Source organism: Marmota monax, unplaced genomic scaffold, assembly GCF_021218885.2.
Source record: "Marmota monax isolate L192 unplaced genomic scaffold, Marmota_monax_Labrador192_F-V1.1 WCK01_AAM20220418_F8-fsc00004, whole genome shotgun sequence".
Classification (NCBI taxonomy): Eukaryota; Metazoa; Chordata; class Mammalia; order Rodentia; family Sciuridae; genus Marmota; species Marmota monax.
The window spans coordinates 25411225-25427016 of NW_026692881.1; the positions used below are offsets into that span (position 1 = coordinate 25411225).

At 41.4% G+C, this 15792-nt stretch overlaps 1 protein-coding gene across 4 annotated transcripts in view; it reads left to right on the forward strand.

Annotated features, from left to right (window-relative positions):
- Positions 1 to 15792, forward strand: part of Rbm20 (RNA binding motif protein 20) — a 181785-nt gene that overhangs the window by 35615 nt on the left and 130378 nt on the right. The window lies entirely within an intron of this gene.

Here is a 15792-nt window from a genome sequence, read left to right on the forward strand (position 1 = left end):
TGGATGATCACGGAGGCGTCCACTGGCCTTCATGGCTGGGATGTGGGACCTTTCCCTTTGCCCCGGCTTTGCCACACCGGGAGGCTGAAGGAGCAGTGGTTTTGCAGGGTTGGTTTGCTCAGCTGCTGCTTGCAAAGGAAAGCTGCACCCACACTTTCCCTTCCTGCTCGGCCTGTGTGCTCCCCGCCCCTCCTCCCAGTTCCCTTTGCATCTCTCTTCTGTCTACTTTTCCCTTAGAAGCTCTGTGGGATTCTCCTCTCTGCTCTGGTATAATTAGAGGTGTGCTTCATGAGAAGTCTTGAGTCTGGGTGGCCTGCGTCTGTCCTATAGGCAGCTGCTTGGTGGGAGAGAAATGTGGGCACCTTCTTCTCTCACATTCCTCACTGACCATGCAGGGACAGCCCCTCAGCAAGAGAAGACAGGACACATGCACTGAAGGCATTTCTCTCCTTGTCAGGGCTGCTGAAGAAGCTGGCGACAGGACTGGCCCTGAATCCGAGGGATACACTGTCTCCCTCTGCTGTCAGACTGTGTCTCCTCTGCGGTGGGGTTTGCACCCAACTGACCCCTACCAAGACTTCCTAGAAAATGTTCACCTCCATTTGTCTTTCAGGGTCAGTTTAGGTTTCAAGAGACCACAGGGGAGAGATTTAGATGTCTCAGGACATCCTTGTGTTTGTGCTTTGCATTTGAATACAGGGGACCCCAAACCGCAATCTTTTTAAAGCCATTATATTGGTTGAAGCAAGGAATGCTCTCTGCTAATCCTGTCTGCCTTCAGGGCACTGGCCTGAAGTGTTGGTGACACTGGAATTATTTTTACAGTTGTTTTTAAACCCCATAAAGATAAACCTTGGAAGGTCAGTGCTGGCCTCGAGAAGGGGCCAGCAGCTGCTGCCTCTCCTCCTTAGATCAGGCTGAGGTTCATTGCACTTACTTAACTTTTTATTTTGAAATAACTGTAGACTTACAGAAAATTTGCAAATGTACAGCATAAAGTTCCCATATGCGGTTCAGCTCGAAACCCCAAGAGTTTACATCTTGCATTGCCATGTTTATCAAAAGCAGGAAAGGAGTACTGGTACAATCTAATCATCAAACTATAGCCCCCGCCCCATGCCAGCAGTTTTTTTACTATGACTTTTTTTTTTTTCCTATTTTGGGATGCAATCAGGATTCCTCCTAGCATTTGGTTGTCATGTCCCCATTGTCTCCTCCACCTTGTGACAGTTCCTCAGTCTTTCCTTGTCTTTTATGACCTTGACTCTTTTGAAAAGTTTTATGTTTTGTAGAACAAGGATCAGCCAACTTTATCAAGGGCAGATAGATATTTTCAGCTTTGTAAGTCATACGGTCTCTGTTGCAACCGCCTGTCTTCGGTTGTAGCACAATAGCAGCCTTAGACAAGACATAAATGAGTATTGCAGGGCTGTATTCCAGTCTAACTTCATTTATGCAATGGTACAGAGGTTTAGATTTGGTCCCTGGTGTGGTTCACCAATCCTTGGATTTGCATCTCTCTGATGTGTTCTCATGATTTGATGGAGGTGGTGAGAAGGGTTGTCTTTTCTCGATGAGTCACTTCATCACTTGTTTAAGGCGCTGTTAACTGCAAAGTTAAAAGTTTCTATTTTTCCTTTGTAATTAAGCATATTTCTGGAGAGATACTGTAGGATTATGCAAATACTCTGTTTCTCTTCAGATTTTCACCTGCTAATTTTAGCATCCACCGGTAGAGCTTGCCTGCACCCATTATCATTGCGGAGGTTTTTGTTTTTGCTATTGGAAATTGAAACCAGAGGCACTTTACCAATGAGCCACATCCCAGTCCTTTTTAAAATTTTTATTTTGAAACAGAGTCTTGCTAAATTGCTCAGGGCCTCACTAAGTTGCTGAAGCTGGCCTTGAACTTATGATCCTCCTTTTTCTGTCTCCTGAGTTGCTATCATTGTCATATTCTAATGGTGGTTTTCTGTTTCACTTATTTCTTCTACATTTACCATTTGTAATTCTTCTGTAAGGATTAGCCATTCTTCCGACCTCATTTATTTATTTATCAGTTATTCATATCAGTGAGGACTCATATTTCTCTCATGTTTTAGGTTATGATGATCACAAGTTTTTGAAGTTTTGGTCTCATCTAACTCTTGACTACTGTCTAGGTTTCATAGTCAGCTTTATTCTAATGACAATATTAGAATAAAGCATCCTGTGGCCTCAGACCTAATGGGTCTGCATTTCATTAACTTGTTGATGTCAGAAGGCAGTTTTATTTTTCAACCCAAAGCACCAGCCAAATGTGCAGTCTCAACCTGCGACAGAGCTGGCTGAGCTGCTGGGAGTCAGTGTCGCAGCATTTGGAGCTGGTTCTTGGTTTCCGTTAATTCTGTTGTGTGCAGAAGGAGTTTTGTAGTGCTTTCTTGTAAATTCTAGGTCAGGTTTGAATTGAGAGTGTGTTTCAAGTGACGAGCCCTCCCTTCCTGCTTTCTCTTTGAGAATTTTCTTGCTAGTCTGTTATTTATTGGGAAAGTTTAAGCGTGGAAAAGTTGCTCTGCTGTTAAAAGTAGTTTCATGGCTTTGTACACTCATTTCTAGACTGAAGTAGGGTGTATATTTCAATGATTTTGTCTTCATTATCCAATCAGGCTTCCAATGACACTTTCAAAATTCATTCTGCTTGAAAAAAAAATGAATGGGCTGAGTCAGTTTTCTCTTTAAAAGAGGAGAAAGTTCAGTTTCACCTTGGAATGAAAATTATTCCTCTGGGAGCCATGTAGATGATGAGGTGAATGGCCAGTGAGCATGGCTCTTAAGTTTTGTTGAAGCTTTATAATCTTTCAGAACGTGTTCTTACTTAGGGCTTTCTGGTCAATGGAAATAGAAGGAAGAGAGAAAAATCAAAGTGCATTCTACAAATAAGGACAGCCTTGTATTCCTCACTTTGAGATATTTTAATAAAATTTTTTTTGGTGGAGTATGTGAGTAAATTCATTCAGCTTTTAGAGAAGTGCGAGGCAAAAATTCACCCACAGTGTCAATTGAGGATAAAATTGAAAGACAAGGATTGTTATTTGCCCCCAGACACTGTCAGAGCAACCCCCCCCCAAAAAAAAGAGAAAACAAACAAAAAACACACAACAAAAAAGCAAAATTCGAGAGCATTTTATCTGCCCTCGTACAGGATTCAAAGCCTCACATAATTTTGCCTTCTTTAGCCCCCAAATAAGCGGGCTATAAAGCCCCATGGAAGTTCTGGCAGATTCCCCATAGGAATGAAAACCACCCAGAATTTTGGCATGACATCCTTCATAATATGTTCACCTCATTTGATGGTAGATTGGATGAAAAAGGCTGATTGAATACTTAAAAAAATTTCAACAGAGAATCACAGACCTTTTCACAACCACATGTTTTCCCATCAGTGAAGCAGCCCAGTGAAGTCATGTGCTGGGGTCAGATGAAGACCTCTTAGGGCCACTGAAAAAACAAAACAAAACAAACCCAAAACCAAACCAACAAAGCCTTTACCCCCTAAAATGTGGAGGAGACGCATACAGAGAGCTGCTGGTGGTGTAACTGGACTGTGGAGCATCCTGACGTCTGGAGAAGTGAATGTATTGTGAATATATTTGCAAAAGTTTAGCACAAGGAAAGCAGCCGGCCCAAAAGGCAGTGGAGAGTGGCTTTGCTCATTTACGAAATGAGGCAATTGGCCCAGCTGTTGGTGGGGGCCTTTGCTGTCCTTTCTGGAGTTAGTGATCATTGTCGATGCTAGCACTTTCATATGCGTGACCTTATAGAGTCATTGTCATCTTGTCCTTGTCAAAAAGAAGTCATTTCAGAAGCATATCACTGGTTGTACATTTCACTCTGTCAAGTGCTGAGTGTGTTTCATGTAACTGCTCGGGGCCACTGAGATAAGGATGGAAAAGTGTCCTGTGTCTTTCTGAGTGGTGGGTGATCTATTTTCGACTTGGAGACCTGTGACAAAGCTGTCTTCTGTCAGGTCAAACTTACAGGAACTTTCTTGTTTTCCATTCTTCTGTTGACAGCTGTGTCTATGTTCAGCATGGTCATGAGGTACCTGGAAGATAGCTCTGGCATTTAAACACTTAGATAGGAAGAGGGACACAGAATGTATTTTTCTTGACTATTTTGGTTAGCATGTCCCTGGTAGTCCTCTGGGAAGGTGGGAAGGAGAAGACTGTATTTCAGAGTAATGTCAGGCAAATGACCTGACAGGTTTTGGTGCCTGGAAAGGGAATGGCTGGAAGGAAATGGAAAATAAGGGCTGGATGCGAGGCAGCCTTGGGCAGTGAGTGGCAGGTGGGATGAAACTATCATGATCATTCACTAACACTATCGAGGGCAGGTTTTTGTTTTTGTCTGCTGTATAAAATATAAATGAAAACACAAGCACTAAGCATTGCATTTCTATAATGTTATAATATAATGTGGAGTCTTTGTTTTGAAAAATACAATGGTGAGGCCTCCCATGATGAAAGAACTTCCAAGAGACCCTTGAAATCCTCAAAGGTGTTTACCTAAATCTGAAGGTTAGCTTATGGTAACAGATTTAAATGTTACCTATATCCAGGGTCCCGTGTCCACACTAAGATCTGACAGGTTCAGTGTCGCAAGCCTGCCCTCCCCATCTGCAGAGTGGAGCCAGCCCAGTCTGCCTGCCTGTGAGGGTCCAAGGTGCAGTTCTCTGTGACATCATCATGGCCCTTTACATATTTAACAGAATCTATGACAGAAACGAGGGTCACTTTCTTCTATTTATTTATGATAACTAGTGAGTATTCCCCTCACCCCTTCTGCATTTAAGGTCTTGATTTTCTTTGAGAGTCTGATGAAGTATGGGCCTCCTTTTCACACACACACACACACACACACACACACACACACCTACCTTAGCACAGAATATCTGGTTTGTACTCTGAAGTCCAGTTAAGAATCACTGTTTTCCATATATTTTTCTTTTATGGAAATTGCAATTTTACCTGATAGAAATAGTTTTTTTGCATTTGGAATTTTCTACTTGTATGCACTTTTTTTTTTTTTTTTTTTTGGAGAATTATAGTGATACATAGTAGTTGGGTTCATCCTGACAAAATCAATTGACTGAATTCAATTTCAGTCCACATTCTCCCCCTTTTCTTTTACCTCCTTCTTCTCCTTATGTATCTTTCTTGATCATCTAGTTTTACAGTGGAAGAAATTATCAAATTGTGTTCTTAGTACAAGCTCAGTGCTTTTCTAGTACTAGCCCAGTTCAGTTGTCCATGGCTTGCAAGATTGGAGGCTATCAAAGGCAAGATTGTAAATTAAACAAAAGGAAAAGCTGAGTCATATGGCGCTGACTGGGAAAGCAGTAAGATGCTAAAAGCACGTAACCCAGAAGAGCCTAAATCATTATTCCTTTCCCATCCTGAAAATGTCACAGTTAACCAGAGGGTTAAGATTTTTTTTCTAGTGATGAGTCCAATCAATGTGATTTAAATCATCCATGATGTATTTATAGCAGAGTGATTAAGTCGGATGATGTGACAAAACGCTTCGCTTATATCGTATTTATGGTCATTGATGGTTTTACGCATTATTAGAGAGAAGCATAGTTACACCAAATTAAAGGAGATATCTGATCCAGACATCAGTTCAGTAATTTCATGGGAAAAAATAAATCTAAATGAGCAAAAAATGTTTCGGTATTAACTCCAGTGTGATGGTATTACAAGTTTCCCCAGTTAATTAGTAACACATATTGTAGAACACATGGTTTGAAACAGAAATTTTGTGTTTTTTGAATGACAGACCAGAAGTCAAGCTGGGCATCTTTGCTTGTCCATGACATTTTATTGTGACCTTGGGCAGGTCACTTCACTGTGGGGTTGTGTATTGCAGGGATCTTGACTGTATATCTTAGATGAGGGGAGATTTCTTCTCATGTTAGTGTTTTAACATTTTTATGACTTTAATTAAAGTATTATTGCTTTTAAGAAGACGTTGGACTGGGGTGGGGTTGTGGCTTAATGGTAGAATGCTTGCCTTGCATGTGTGAGGCCCTGGGTTCGATCCCCAGCATCACATAAAAGTAAATAAATAAAGGTATTGTGTCCATCTACAACTAAAAAAAAAATGTTGGGCTGAGTGCATAACTCAGCAGTAGAGCACTTGCCTAGCATGTGGGAGACCTGAGTTCCATCCCCAGCACTGTACCCCCACCAAAAAAGTTGAATTAACATTTAACATGCATACAGAAATGTACACAAATTAAAAGCGCATAGCTCACTGAAGGCTCACCCTTCTAACTCACTCCTGGATTAAGAAATCAAACATTCACAGAAAGACAAATACCACATGTTCTCACTCACTTGTGGATGCCAAAAAAAAAAAAAAACTGGTGACATAGAAGCAGAGAATAGAATAGAGATCCCAGAGGTTAGCAGGGGAAAACAAAGGTTGGAAAGCAGGTACCAAAATACAGTTAGATGGACAAATCAGTTCTAATTTTACAGCACAGTAGGATAACAAGAGACTATGAAAGCTGATTGTACATTTCAAGATAACTAGAGAAGAGTTTGAAGGTTCCCAAACAGACTTGATAGTATTTGAGGAGATGGAAATGCTAATTACCCCAACTTGATCATTGAACATTGTGTATGTATATCAAATTATAATGCTTTGCCCCATAAATAAGCACAAACACTGTTAAAAAGTAAAAAAAAAAAAAACCAAAACAACCCCCCCCAAAAAAACAGAACATTGTCAACATAGAAGACCCCTTATTCTTCCTTTGCATCATGAATGCTAACCTCAAGAATGGAGAGGAAAAAGAACTGAAGTGATAATTCTTAGAAATTTGGAAATTGAATAGACTAAAAATTGAAAGTTTCATTCACTTGGAATCCTACGAATCCTGTCCATAATCCCTTCTCTGCAATTTTGAAATCCAAAAAGCTCTGTCCACTAAAAAGTTCTTTTTGTTAATTATGAGCAAAATTATTTGGCAACAAAACCTGACCTGAAAGGAGGAGAGGGTGCTTGCAGTCTTCAGTCTTCATTTATCCCATGTAGTATGATTCTTTGTGCCTTTTGCTGAAGAAACGTTCATATGTTTGACAACATGGTGCTCCCCTGGGCTCCCCTGGGGCACAGTGTGCAGCGTATGAGTCAGACCTGTTTTTGAAATAAGAAAAATTCCAAATTCCAAGACAAATCTGGTCTTGTGGATTTTGAATGGAAGATTGTGGGTTAAATGGTAACACAATTGTTTATGAATCAACTCATGCCTTTGTTCTTTTATTGTTTAGGTTTATATGATCTTTATCTGAAAAGTAACACAGATGCAGTTTTAGTTAGCTGGTACATAATGAACCATTTCTTTTCCAACCCTTTATTTTAAAAAAATAAACATTTCTTGGGGCTGGGGTTACAGCTTAGTGCTAGAGTACTTGCCTTGCACTTGTGGGACACTGGGTTAGATCCTCAGTACCACATAAAATAAAGAAAGGAAGAACATAAAAATGTATATAAAAAATGAGTTCTGCAGGTAGCATTTGGTAAGTGTGGGATATATGCATATACAACAAAACTATTAAACATTTCTTTTGGAATAACTTTTTAAAGTTTTTTTATTTTTTCAATATTTAGTTTTTTAGTTGTAGTTGGACACAATAACTTTATTTTATTTATTTTATGGGGTGCTGAGGATCAAACCCAGGGCCTCGCACATGCCAGGCGAATGTTCTACCTCTGAGCCACACCCCAGCCCATGAAATAACTTTTGACGTACTAAAAAGCTGCAAAGAAAATACAGCGCCCTCACATACCTTTACTTAGCTTCCTCTAAGTTAACACCTTACATAATCATGGTACATTCATTAAACTAAGATGTTAGCATTGGAACAACAGTATTAACAGCAGGCATTGTTCAGATTTCTCCATGTCTGTCCTCCTTCTGTTCCACGATCCTAACCAGGATCCCACATGACATTTAGTCTTATTTCTCCAGAGTCATCCACAGTCTTTATCGGTTTCTCAGTCTTTTCTTATTTTTATAACTTTCTTGCAGCTTTGAAAGGTACGTCAGATCTTCCGTGGAACATCTTTTAGGCATTTGTTGGTGTCCGTTTTTGTCTTTGAATTTTAAAAACTTTTTTTAGGTGGAAATAATTATAGGTTCACATTCAGTTGTATGAAATAATATAGAGGGAGCCTCCATACCTTTCAGCCAGTTTCCCCCAGTGCTAACTCCTTGAAACTGAGTTCAATATCAGCGTGGGTATTGGTTTTGATACAATCAGGAGATACAGATCCCTCATTCATCCTAACTCTTGCACTCCCTTGGTCCAGCACATTATGACTGAGATCTCCCATGAGCCAGACCCCGCTCCAAGCTTGGGGTACATGGGTGAGCAAGAGGGACAACCTCTGCCCTCAGGGAGCTTAACTTCCAGGAGACAGACATGAACAAGTCAACATGTACAGAGACAATATAATGTCAGCTAATGAGAGCTGCAAAGAAAAAGCAGGCGGACCCAGCAGCCCTCAGAGAAGAGAATGTCTAAGACCTTTCATTTCTTGTTGGCATGGGTCAGCCTCCCTTCTCAGCACAGTAGGTGGGAGCTCTGGAAACATTTAATCTGTGGTTTACATGTAACCACGTGTAACTCTTTTATGTCCTGTTTGTTGTAAATCCATAGTGGTTTTCTGCCCTGGTCATGGGTTTATAAAAATCTGAATAGTTTGTATTGAGCAAAATTAGTGGAGATCCTTATTTCCATAGCTTCCAGTCCTATGGGGAAATGCCCAAGTCCTTTACCTACTTTAAAACTGGATTTTTGCTATGGAGTTATAGTATGTCTTTCTATAGTGTGGATATTAACACATTATCAGATATAGTATTCTCTCACTCTGTGGGCTTTTTACTCTCTTCATAGTGTCTTTAGAAGTTTTTAATTTTGATAAAGTCCAAATTTACCAGGGGTGCTTAACCACGGAGCCACACCCCCAACCCTTTTTATATTTTATTTAGAGATAGGGTCTCACTGAGTTGCTTAGAGTCTCACAAAGTTGCTGAGGTTGGCTTTGAACTTTTGATCCTCCTGCCTCAGGCTCCCAAGCTGCTGGGATTACAGGCATGTGCCATTGCAACAGGCTCTTTGGGGGTTTCTACACATAAGATCATGCCTTCTGTGAACAGAAATACTTTGACTTCCTTTCCAATTTGAATGCTTTCACTTCTTTTCTTTTTTTGTGGTGCTGGGCTTTGTGCATGCGAGGCAAGCAGTCTACAGACTGAGCTATATCCCCAACGCTCACTTCTTTTTCTTGATTAATTGCTCTGGTTAGTCTTCAGTAATATTTTGAATAGAAGTGTAGAAAGCGGGCACCCTTGTCTTGTTACTGATTTTAGGAGAAAAGCTTTCAGTCTTTTATCATTATCTACATTAGCTTCAGGTTTTTCATATAAGACTTCTATCATGCTGAGAAAATTCTCTTCTATTCCTAGTATAAATGTGTGTGTATATATTTTTTTAATCATGAAAAGGTGTTGAATTTTGCCAAATGCTTTTTCTACATCACTTAGATACTCCTGTGTTTTCTTTCCTTTTTTTTGTGAATATGGCAGGTCACATTTACTGATTTTTTTTTTAATGTTGTACTATCCTTGTATTCTGGAAATAAATCCCACTTAGTCATGGTGTATAATTCTTTAAAGATGCTGCTGAATTCAGTGTAAGTATTTTGTTGCGAATTCTTGCATCAAGTTCATAAGGGATATTGTTCTGTATTTTTCTTTTCTTGGAGTATCTTCATCTGACTTTGATGTTAGGTTTATGTTGGCCTCATAGAATAAATGGGAAATGTTCCCTCATCATTTTTTTTGAACAGTTTGAAAAGGATTTGTGTTAATTCTTTAAATGTTTGGTAGAATTTACTAGTGAAGCCATATGCTCGAAGGAATTCTTTATTAGGAGATTTTTGATTACTAATTCATTTGCCTTACATGTTGAAGGTCTTCTTATATTTTCTATGTCTTCATGAGTCAGTTTTGGTAGATTGTATACTTCTGGGTATTTGCCCATTTTAGCAATGGCCATTTTTGAATGGAACTATTAGCAAATTAGTTACCATTCTCAGCTTTATGGAATTACTTTCTTGCCTCAGACTAAAACTCATTTTTAAACGGCATTTAATTTCTTTACAAAGTGAAGTACCAATGAACATGAGGGATGTTGCTTGTATAGATTATAATCTACACTATATGTAATCTGGTTTTGCCAAACATTTAATAAAATATGTTACTATGTATCCTGTGACCCATTAAAAGTGAGAATGTGTATATATGATTATCACGTCATCTAAAAATGATTCTAACATATGATATAGTTTAGACTATAGGGCCTCTATGGAAGTTTTGGTTAAATATTATTATCAAGTGACCTCACCCTTGGTAAATTGACTTTGTGTTATATGGTCTTTGACCCATTTATTTGCACAACAGAATAAACCAGTGATATATTTGGCTTAAGTGTAAATTTCTCAAGTGTCTTTTCAGTAACTAGGGCAGACAGAGCTCAAAGAAGCAACCTGCATCTATGTGGTATGAAAGCTTTTTGACTGACCCCTGGTCCTGAGGGCAGGTGTTTTCTGGAGAGTCATTTCCTCAACAAGTACTGACTGCGTACCTGCCACGTGCCAAGCACCACTGTGACCATCAGTATCCCCATGATGCAGAACACAGAAGCACACCAAACAGACAACTTCCTGTGCGTTTTGAGAACCAAGGAATAAGACCAAAACCAAAAGGCAGCTTTTTTTTTAAATTTCTTATATACATGACAAATGGCAATAGTGGAATGCATTACATTCATAATTATCCATTCACAGCATGATTTTTTATAACTCTGTATATAAAAGAAGCATTTGCAGAAGATACACTACCATGGACAATGACCCAGGTCCTAAAACAAACTTCAACAAATTTTAGAAAAAGGAAATCACAAAGAATTTGTTTTCCAAGTACAATTGAATCAAAATACAAATTAATAGCAAAAAGATAACACAAAAATCTCCAAACCTTTGGAACTAAACAACACAGTTCTAAACAATGCATATATCAAAGGAAAACGCTCAAGGGAAACTAAAAAGCACACTGAACTGAATGAACATTCAAGTATAACATATCAAAATGGGTAAAAAGGCAGCTTTGATTCCAAGAAAGAACGTGAACTGTCATTCACATTGTAAAGTTTAGAACATTTAAACATTTAACATTTAATCCTATTCCTATTGACAGAGCGAATCTGTTCTCAGATGCTGTCACTTTGCTGGGGCTGGGTTGGCCCTTATGTTGTGAGCTTGAGTATCCACCTTTAAGGGAAAGTGACTGTAATGAAGCAGTCGGTAAATTTATGCAGGACCTTGGGAACCTTCTAGAATTGTACATGAAAGCTGATATCCTCTCCATGGGATAAAATATGGTCAGATGGGAATCTGATAATTTCACTACTTTAGGAGATTGGATTCAAGGTAATGATGTAGGAAAAGACAGGTGAGAGAAAAGACGAGGTTTGAATTCTGGGTAGCTCTGCTTGAAGTAAAGCACTGATGATGGTTTGGATTAAAACTAGTAATTTCCAATCCACAGGTCTGCTGACATCCACACACTGGCTTTAACCATAAGAAGGTATTTAGTTTTGTTTGAACATTCCATAGTATTGCACTACAGCCCATTTTGTCCCATCATCCCAGATGTGGGAGACCTATAAAAACTTAAATTGGGAAACAAATATACCACTTACAGTAACCTTGAAATAATGTTTGAATACTTATATTGTTTGCAGAATCAAAAATTTGGGACTTAGAAGGTTATATAGGTTATACAGACACTACAAGGGGCCCAGTGACATTGAACTTCAGAGTTCTGACAATTTTGAAACTCTCTCCACCCAAATTTGGGAAGAAATCAGAGTGAATGAGTCCATGGCCTCCTACTGGGTCAGGAAGGATGTTCCTGCAGACAGCCAGCCATGCCTAAGGTCCAGAGGTGGTGTCTCTGCCTCTTGAATTACATGTTCATTGAGAGGCCTCAGCTGAATTTTTCAGGTTTGTCACTTCAAAGTGTTCTTAAAACTTCCACACATGACTGAATTTTGCTAGGATCTTGTTAGGTAGGGAGGAAGATGACATCCTGGGTGACAAAGTCCTTAAGTTTTCCGGCGCCTGCTGAGTGTTGATCTTAAGTCCCTGCAGTTTAACTGAGGTGCTTTATTCTTTTGCAGACGGGAAGCCCAGGATTGGAAACTTAACACGAAATAAATAATTAAATCTCAGCTTCCACAGGTGCAGAGGGCATAAATAATCCAAGTGCATGCTGCCTGGGCATTCCATATCATGGGCCATTTAGATTTAATACCCAGGCACTCACGCGTAACCAAATACGTCAGGATCGTCAGGATGCTCCTCCTGCCCGGGACAGGGGAAGGGTGCTATTTCAGAGCAGTGTGCTTGCCTGTCTGCTGGAAGCCTGCCTCTGCCCTCCGGCACTTCAGGAGACCCTTTGCTGGCATGGTCTCTGGGAAAATTCATTTGCCCCCTGCCCAGTCTGACCACACAAAACTACAGTCAATCCCTCTCTGGTTGAATGAGGGGACCATCTCTTGAAGGCAGACCTGGGCAAATGGCTAGTTTAACAGGAGACCTTTGGGGAAGCAGATGCATGTGCTGATGGGAGTGGACTTCGAAAACCTTCTTCTCAGAGTCATGAGTTTGAATCTGAGACCATCTGAGCATTGAGGAGTGACTGAAAGTGGGTGTCATTTTCTGCTTCAGCAGCACATCTTGGGAAGGGCACAGAGAAGTAGCAGTTCACTTTCTGGTGACCAGAGGTGACAGCACAACCATTGGATCTAATTATGTCTGCATCATTCACACGGCTCTGCACATGGCACGGGTCTAAAGAAGGTCTGTTAAACGAGCAAATGAAAGAACACCACTGATGTCTGGTCCTGGGCCGTTGATAGGGGCCTCTGGACGAGCAGCATCTGTATCACCTGGGAGCTAGTTAGGAATCAAGTTCTCAGTCCGGTTCCTGCTTACCAAATCTCTGGAATGGGCCTGGGAATCTTTTTTTAACCGACCTTCTGGGGATTCTGATGCTGCTGAAATTTGGGCACCACTGGCTTAGAGGTTTTTTCCAGCCAGGCAGGTGATTTAAGAATTGCACACACACGCTGTTTCCTCAGTATGAAGTCTCTGCAGCTGATTGCAGGAGAATCATGTGTTAAAATCCTTTAAAAATTCATCAAACTGTGAACTGAAGAGTTGTACACTTTATTATATGCAGGTTATAACTACATATAGTTATAGTGTACAAGTCCCCCCACCCCACACCTTGCCCTCCATCTTCTCTTGAGGACTCGGTAGCCCTCTGGTGTGTGTGTGTGTGTGTGTGTGTGTGTGTGTGTGTGTATGTGTGTGTATGTGTATTTTTTCCTCCAGATTGCCTGTTTCCACATTCTATTCTCAGCTACATCTGGGTCTTCTGGAGAAATAGAGATGGGCTGGGGTGGGAGGCCTCCTCCTGCTTGCTGATGGTTGGAGGAGGCAGAGATGTCATATCAGACCTTTGCTGAATGCCCCCTGCACTAGTCCTGGACTACAGCAAGCACAGTCCTGTCCCCAGGACCTCAGGAGCTCTGAGAGAGGTGCATAAGGAGGATCACCTTCTAGATTCCTCGGGGGGTGATGGTGATATTTATGGGGCTGGCTCTGGGAGCACCCAGATGGCTCAACAGCAGACCTGGGCTGGGGGGAGGGTAGGAGAATCTTCCTGGAGGAATTGCAGCCAGGATTGTCTTATAGTGTAGATAGAGTGGCAATAGGGTGACAAGAGGGAATTTGAAGCCAGAGGAGCAGCACCACTTGAAGCACTGTACAGGGTGGTTTGTTCAGCTACTGGGGACTCCACTTATCTTTTTCCGTTGTAAATTGAGTTATAACCTACATATAGTAAAGTGTACAACTCTTAAATTCACAGCTTGATGAATTTTTAAATCCCTCACCCATGTAATCGCCACACAGATCAAATATTGGGCATCTCCACCTTCCCAGACACCCCTTCCAATCCTCAGCTTACCAAAGTAACCCCCATTCTCATCTCTGTTTAGTTTTGTTGGGGGAGGATTTTTAGATTATAAACTTCTTGAACCAAAAAAAAAAAAATTCTATAGAGCCAAAGATTGCTAAGGGGCTGAATATTATTCTGGCAATATGTTTTCTTTGGTTCAAGAAGTTTGTCGTTTTAAAAGAGTTCGTTGTAAACATCTAAGAACCAGGAGACTTCACTTATCAATCAAAAGACCTGGTGGCACTGGGCTCACAGCCTTTGGCAGCAACACTGGACTAGAGTTGGGTAGGGACTGTCCCTCTGAAGATGGGTGTCCACTCTTCCACTGTCTCTACTGCTCTCTCCCAGCCAGCTAGACCTGTGTCCTCCTGACCATCGGGGCATTTGAGTTTGCAATTCCTGCCTTTGAATATTGTTTTGATTCTTGGTTTTGGGGCCCCCAGCATGGCTGAGGGTGCTTAATAATTTTTCCTTCCTTTATTAGCATTAATTAAGCACCAGCTATGAGCCAGGCACATGCTAGGTTACAGGAAACAGGTGTTCACGGAGGAAGGACTGATGCATTGTCAACTCCAGTGTAGAAAGTGGCACAGTCCCACCTTGTGTTTCCACTCCTCCCTCTGTCATGGAGCCAACAGGCTGATTATTTTCTGGCCCCAGAGCCCACCATGTCCCTAGGAACCATAACACTTTTGCTGTCCCCAGCACCCACTCTGTATTCCCGTTGGGCCCTCATCTCACCTTCAAGACTTTGCTCAAGCCCCACCTCCTCCAAGAAGCCTCTGCTGACCAGCCTTCCTCCTGTGCTCCTGCCCTCCTCTGAGCTCTCAGCCATACAATTCCCACACCACCACGCGGTTCTGCACCATTTATTCCTCAAATTGAAAAAGAAGAAGAAGAAGAAGTGGGGGAAAAAGACAAAAAAACAGATCTTATTTCTTAGACGCTCTACGGGCAAAGGCTTTGCTTTACTCTCTGGACTTTGCTGCAGCAGCTCTGAGCACACAGATGATACAGGCAGCGGGCTTGGAATGAAGCAAGTCCTAGAAGAAGAGGCTGTGGGGAGGCCAGAGTGGAGGGCAGTTGAGAGAAGTACCAGCCTCCTCACCAGGAGGTGCCCTTGTGGCAGGAGCCTGGTGGGAAGCCTGCCCGTCCTTGGGGACCTGTCATCCTTGGGAGAGCACTGACACCCTGTGATGAGGGCACTGGTGCTCCTGCTGTCGGGCCACAGGCATTCCAGACAGTGTCATGTGAGGTGGCCTTGGAGGTTCTCCCCTTACAGCCTGACAGAGCATCCCTTGGGGTGGCACAAGAAGGTTGACGGCAGACAGCTTGGAGCTGGGACAGGGAAGGTGTCATTTTGATGGCTGTTCCTTCAGCCTTCTGCCACATTCCATCGAGAACCTAGAGCACCCAGCTCTGTGCCACTTTTAGCCCCTGAATGCAGTGGTAACGACTGCCAGAGAGACCACTGCAGATAGTCCCACACTGTGTAATGTGGCCTCCCTGAACCGTGACTTGGGTGTTGGGAAAGGATGGTGACCTTTTTGTTTCTTTTTTAAATTAAATTGTTTATTCTGATTAGTTATACATGATGGCAGAATGCAATTCATTTCATATTACACATACAGAGCACAATTTTTCAAGTCACT